The 7,128-nt window shown below is 41.3% G+C and overlaps 1 pseudogene; it reads left to right on the top strand.

Annotated features, from left to right (window-relative positions):
- Window positions 1-4,641: 4,641 nt before the first annotated feature.
- Window positions 4,642-5,943, top strand: LOC126624656 (uncharacterized; annotated as a pseudogene).
- Window positions 5,944-7,128: the final 1,185 nt, after the last annotated feature.

Below are 7,128 nucleotides of genomic sequence, written 5' to 3'. Positions count from 1 at the left end.
AAGAATGTTTGGCCCATCCGACCGTTGTTTTGACTTAAACTTTGGTGAAGAGGCAGCCATGTCTTCTCAAGACAACATATGGCACCCATCCTTCTTATCCCCTACTGGTCCTCTTACCGTTGGGGACTCTGTGATGAAGAATGATATGACCGCTGCGGTGATGGCCAGGAACCTTCTCACTCCCAAAGATAACAGACTACTTTCCAAACGGTCTGATGAGTTGGCTGTTAAGGATTCTCTGGCTCTCAGTGTTCAGTGTGCAGGTTCTATGTCTAATATGGCCCAACGCCTATTTGCTCGAACCCGCCAAATTGAATCATTGGCGGCTGAAGTGATAAGTCTCAAACAGGATATCAAAGGGCTCAAGCATGAGAATAAACAATTGCACAGGCTCGCACATGACTATGCTACAAACATGAAGAGAAAGCTCGACCAGCTGCAGGAATTTGATCGTCAGATTTTACTTAATCATCAGAGGTTGTGGGTTTGTTCCAAAGGCATTTATTGCCTTCGTCTTCTGGGGCTGTATCGCGTAATGAAGCTCCAAATGATCAACCTTCGGTGCCTCCTCCTTCTGGGGTTCTGCCTAGTACTAAGGCCCGAATAATCACCCTATGGTGCCTCCTATTTCTGGGGCTCTGCCGACTGCTGAGACTTCTCCTGAGCAACCTTTGTGAAGGCTCCCTCTTGTTTGTTTATTTTGATTCATGTATATGTACATATTTGTAACTTATCGGAGATATCAATAAACAAGCTTTGCTTCATTTCAACGTATTGTGTTAAATACACCAAGGCCTACTTCACTAAGTTCTTTGAATTTTTCCTTTTGTTAAAGCTTGTATGTTGAAGCTTTGTGAGTGAAGCATGTAGGTTGAGGTAGTGCTCCCTTAATTTCCCAAGTGAGGAAAACTTCTCGTTTGGAGACTTGAAAAATCCAAGTCACTGAGTGGTCGTGAGACTTCCGAGTATCAAGGTTCAGTAGCATATGGTAGGAGTCCCCCAAGTCTCCGGTCGAGGAAGTTGACGAATGAGGCATTTCCTTTCTAAGTGGTACCCTAAAACTCCTTCATATAATTTGTTATGAAAGTTGTTAGGCCCAAAGAAGAGGAGGCCTAGGCAATTTTTTTTTTTTTTTGAAATTTTTTTTTGAAATTTTTTTTTTCAATTTTTTTTTTTTTTTGAATTTTCGAATTTTTTAATTTTTGAATTTCCGAATTTTTGAATTTTCGAATTTCCAAAAAAAAAAATTAAATATATATATGTATATATATATTAAAGCTTTGTAGATGAAGCTTTGGTGTTGAAGTTTTGTAGGTAAAGCTTTGAGGTTGAAGCTTTGTTGGGCACCATGAATTGATTTTGCTTCACACTATCTTGATCAAGATAGTGTGAAGCTTTTGTAGGTGAAGCTTTTGTGTTGAAGTTTTGTAGGTGAAGTTTTTGTGGGTCAAGCTTTTGTGGGTCAAGCTTTTGTAGATGAAGCTTTTGTGGGTCAAGCTTTTGTGGGTCAAGCTTTTATGGGTCAAGCTTTTGTGGGTCAAGCTTTGTTGGGCACCATGAATTGATTTTGCTTCACACTATCTTGATCAAGATAGTGTGAAGCTTTTGTAGGTGAAGCTTTTGTGGGTGAAGCTTTTGTGGGTGAAGCTTTTGTAGGTCAAGCTTTTGTGGGTCAAGCTTTTGTGGGTCAAGCTTTTGTGGGTCAAGCTTTTGTAGGTGAAGCATTTGTGGGTCAAGCTTTTGTAGGTGAAGCTTTTGTGGGTCAAGCTTTTATGGGTGAAGCTTTTGTAGGTCAAGCTTCGTTGGGCACCATGAATTGATTTTGCTTTACACTATCTTGATCAAGATAGTGTGAAGCTTTTGTAGGTGAAGCTTTGGAGTTGAAGCTTTGTAGGTAAAGCTTTTGTGGGTCAAGCTTTGGAGTTGAAGCTTTTGTTGGGTACCATGAATTGATTTTGCTTCACACTATCTTGATCAAGATAGTGTGAAGCTTTTGAGAATTTGTAGTTGTCCTCCATTGATGAAGCTTTTGTTGGTGAAGCTTTTGTTGGTGAAGCTTTTATGGGTGAAGCTTTTGTTGGGTACCATGAATTGATTTTGCTTCACACTATCTTGATCAAGATAGTGTGAAGCCTTTGAGAATTTGTAGTTGTCCTCCATTGATGAAGCTTTTGTTGGTAAAGCTTTAGAGTTGAAGCTTTTGTTGAATTTCCCTTTTTTTTTGTTTTTTTTTTTGGGAAACTAGAAATTTGAAAATGTGGGAGAGACAACATATACAAATTTTGCTTCCACACTGTTGAGCAAGAGATTGTGATGCAAGCCACACCTTGTAGTAGTCGAAGGTTTGGATGAACCATATAAATTGAATTTGCTTCGAACAGTCTTGAATTTGCTTCGAAGGTTTGAGAATTGTAGTTGCCCTCCATTGATGAAGCTTTTGTTGGCACCATAAATTGGTTTTGCTTCACACTGTCTTGATTAAGAGTGTGTGAAGCTTTTGAGAATTGTGGTTGAACTCCTTTGATGAAGCTTTTGTTGACACCATAAATTGGTTTTGCTTCACACTGTCTTGATAAAGAGTGTGTGAAGCTTTTGAGAATTGTGGTTACCCTCCATTGATGAAGCTCTTGTTGGCACCATAAATTGTTTTTGCTTCACACTGTATTGATCAAGAGTGTGTGAAGCTTTTGAGAATTGTGGTTGCCCTCCATTGATGAAGCTTTTGGTGGCACCATAAATTGGTTTTGCTTCACACTGTCTTAATCAAGAGTGTGTGAAGCTTTTGAGAATTGTGGTTGAACTCCTTTGATGAAGCTCTTGTTGGCACCATAAATTGGTTTTCTTCATATTGTCTTGATCCAGAGTGTGTGAAGCTTTTGAAAATTGTGGTTGCCCTCCATTGATGAAGCTCTTGTTGGCACCATAAATTGGTTTTGCTTCACACTATCTTGATCAAGAGTGTGTGAAGCTTTTGAGAATTGTGATTGCTCTCCATGGATGAAGCTATTGTTGGCACCATAAATTGATGAAGCTAATGTGTTCACCTCTTCCCCCCCCCCCCTTTTTTCGGATTTTTTTTTTTTTTTTGAGAGGGAGAGGGTGTGCTGCAAGTTTGAAATTTGAAAACTCCTTAGCTTGTGTGGAAGTTTGAAGACTTTCCATGTGGGGTTTTCTCATGGTTTGAATTTTGAATTTTGAATTTCTTTGGCCATGTTGAACCCTATAAGAATGAGAAGTTTCCACTCTTTTCATTGTCTTCATTTGTTCATTTTGTAGTGATTTTTGGAGATAGAGTGCTCTTATAGTTGAGAGGGATTCCAGCATTGCTTTGCTTCATCTTCAGGTTAGTAGTCTTCTCCACTAGATCACATGCTTTCATTCTTGTTGAATTGTTTGAGTGTTGATGTATTTGGTTGAGAACATAATGAACTGATTGAGCTTTTCTCCACGCCCTAGGAACTTCCTTATGTTTCGATCTTTCATGTGGTGATAGAGTTTGTTTTTGTTTGTTGTAGATGTCAGAGTTTGGAAGTCCTAGTGATGGGGGCTCCCTTAACTCTAACTTTAGGTTTGAGCTTGCAATGTTAGAGTCTTCAGGGCCTTTGTTGGAGTCTTGTACAAAAAATTCAAGATTGGGTGATCTTCGCAATTGCCAAGCCTTAGCCAATATTGGTTCTTCCTCCTTCATGTTAGTGGGTGAAGGGGTTGTTTGTGACGCTATACCCATATTTCGCTCTGAGTTCACAGCAGACCATTTAGTGCAAAACTTGTTAGATAGCGAAAAGTAGCTTGAGGCCCTAAGGCAATCATGCAGTATCCCCCGTAGTGTAGGAATGCGTTTGGTGCATCATGAAGAATTGTCCTCTGAACCAGCCAAGGGTCATGTTATGTTCTATACCCAGATATTATTAACTTTAGGAGTGAAGCTGCCTTTGCACTCGTGGTTGCAATGGATGCTGTCTTTCATTAGATATGCGTCTAGGCAACTCTACCCTGGTTTTTGGAATACCTTGATCGGGTTTTATATTATTTGGATGGAATGTGGGTTAGGTGAGCCTTCATTTCATCAATGGCGTTATTGCTATAAGATGCGCCCGGTGAAAGTATGCACTGGGTATGCCGAGTATGCATGTCGTAGTGAGAGATAGCGTATTGTCTTTGGTAAGAAAAAGGCATACTGCACTTGGAAAAACCGTTGGTGCTTTCTTTATAATGATTGGGAGTATGCTAAAGGTGTCACGCATGAGCGACGTGTTCCTACTCACTTCCAGACTGTAGGTTGTAATATATCCATTGTTTGCATTATTTGCTATTTGTCATGATTTTCTCTTGCTTCTAACATTTTTTCTTCGTGCAGTGACGCGAGAGACGATCAAGCTGTCTGGACGAGAGCTAGCTGACGTAGAGAAGGTGTTGAGGGTGCCCAAAGAGGATAGACATTTGGGCAAGTTACGACCGTTATTTTGAAAGTACGGTTTCCAGCCCCTAGTGTCGGAGTGCCAGAGACGAGCAAGTAAGTTATGGCTTTCATTTCGCCCCCTCTTTCTTTTACAAAGTTGCATTCCTTACTTTGATTTTTCTTATTCAGTGGAGAAAGTGGGCAAGAAAGGGGAGATTAACGCCAAGAAAGAGAAAGCACCAATGTTTGTTCCTGTAGACGACATTTTGTTTCACAAGGGAACTCGTAAACACCGGGTGAGGCCAACCCCTAAACCTAAGTCGCAAAATGAGGTCCTCAAGATTGCTACCTCAAAGAAGGTTGAAGCTGAGGTCATCGGGTGTGTTGTTGCCATAGTTGCAGGGGAGGAGAGACGACAGTTGCCTCCTCTTCCTACCATTAATCCCATATTTCCTCCAACCATGGAGTCTACTGACCAAGAAGGTGGCCCTAGCTGTAGCCGTAAGAAAAAGTACAAGGAAAAGGTTGGCAGCATTCATTGGAAGGACTTGAAGGTTGCCATACAGCCAAGTAGTTTTCGGTATGTCAATAATTGCCTAGCAGGACATCGATCCACTGTTGATGAGCTTGGCAAGCCACTAGATGAGAACGAATCAGATCATGACCGGATGATGAGGCTATCTTCTTAGTAAGTGTTACTTTGTCATTTCCCTGCTTTCTCCCATCTTTTTCTTGGTAGTGACGATTATCTTGTCATGTAGGTCATGACCGAGTACGATGACAGATTGCGAGAAGTCGAGCGGTACAAGGCAAAGTTTAAAGAGAATAAGCAGTTTGTGAATGACGCCAGAAAAACAAGCAAAGCTTTGGCTGATGCCATCTACCTTAAGGATGAAAACTTTGAGAGTTTGAAGAGGCGGAATGGTGAGAACGTGAGGCTCAAGAAACAATTGGAAGCGACTAAGGAATAGTTGGAGACAACCATCTTTGAGGTTTCCAAGGTTAAAGGGGAGTTGGATAGTGCCTTGGTTGAGGTTTCTGGGCTGAAAATGAGTATCCCAACTGAGAGGGATGCTGCTGTTCAGGAGTTCTTAGGTTCTTAGGCCTTTCACTATGCTTTTAGACCTCACTGGATCCGAGCAGCTAATTTTGAGAAAAGGAAATGGACGGCCGTCCTTGAGCGTTACGACAATGGAAGCATTATCCGAAAGTACCGTGATGAGATGGATGAGTACCGATAAAAGGGTGAAGCCTTCATCCTCGCAGTTGATCCTAGTAGTGATGATGACTCTGATAATGAGGCTAGTATCAGTGAACAATCTCAGGAGAGTGAGGATGGTCCTGGAGATGCTGAGGAAGGTGGTGATGGCGATGGGGTTGAAACGCAGAGTGATATTGTCAGGGGTTCGGCCTCAGATGAGGATGACTCGTAGTGCCCTCTTTTTCTGCATGTACTCTGGATGTACGAGTTTGTTGTTTATGTGGCATGTGCCATGTACTCTGGATGTACTAGTTTGTTGTTTGTGTGGCATGTGCCATGTACTCTGGATGTACTGGTTTGTTGTTTGTGTGGCTTGTGCCATGTACTTTGGATGTACTAGTTTGTTGTTTGTGTGGCATATGCCATGTACTCTAGATGTACTAGTTTGTTGTTTGTGTGGCCTGTGTTATGTACTCTGGATGTACTAGTTTGTTGTTTGTGTGGCATGTGCCATGTACTCTAGATGTACTAGTTTGTTGCTAATTACCAAGTATTTGCACTATCATTGATGAATGCCTGGCTATGTTTGAGCAAAATCCTTTGTTTAGATATAAGCCATAACTTAGATGTACTAGTTTTGTCCAGTACTATTTGTTTATTTGTATAGTCTTGTTGACATATACTTAGACTTGATTTCCTGTTGGAAGCATTCATGTTAAAGCTTTGAACCCGAGTGTTTCATTGCTAGGAATGTAAGAGGATTAGGACCGAGTTGTCTAAATCACCTCTTTATTGAATTCATGCCAAATAGTTTTTGTTACATAGGATGCCGAACGGCTGAAGCTTAACACTTGTACAATGTGAGTTTACTTGTAATAGTACTTCAAGTGATCAGCGTTCCATGAATGGCCAAGGGTCTTGCCATTGGAGCTTCTAAGCTTGTAGGAGCCAGGGCAACTGATGCCAACAACTTCAAATGGTCCATCCCAGTTTGGACTAAGTGTTCCTTCACTCGGGACTCTGTCACAGAGTAATCTTTTCTTCAATACCCAGTCCCCTACTTTGAAAAAACGAGGTTTGACCTTGGAGTCATAGTAGTTGGAGATGCACTGCTTGTAAGCGACATTCCTCAAATGAGCCTGGTTTCTGTGTTCCTCGACTAGATCTAAGTTGAAGGTAAGTTGCTTGTCATTTTTCGCTTTGCACGTAGTTCTGGACTCGGAACGTTGCTTGCTCAAGCTCAACTGGGACAACTACCTCTGTACCAAAGGTAATTGAGAATGGGGTTTCTCCTGTTGATGTCCGATATGAAGTGCGATATGACCAAAGAACTTAAGGTACAAATTCTGGCCAACAACCTTTAGCCTTGTCCAAGCTGGTTTTCAAAGTTCGCTTGATTATTTTGTTGATGGCTTCAACTTGTCTATTAGACTGGGGATGAGCTAGGGAGGCAAAACATAAGTTGATGTTAAACTTAGAGCAGAACATCCTGAACTTATTGTTGTCGAACTGTCGCCCGTTGTCAGTG

The sequence above is a fragment of the Malus sylvestris genome, chromosome 5, assembly GCF_916048215.2.
Source record: "Malus sylvestris chromosome 5, drMalSylv7.2, whole genome shotgun sequence".
Classification (NCBI taxonomy): domain Eukaryota; kingdom Viridiplantae; phylum Streptophyta; class Magnoliopsida; order Rosales; family Rosaceae; genus Malus; species Malus sylvestris.
This window is presented reverse-complemented; position numbering and strand designations above follow the sequence as displayed.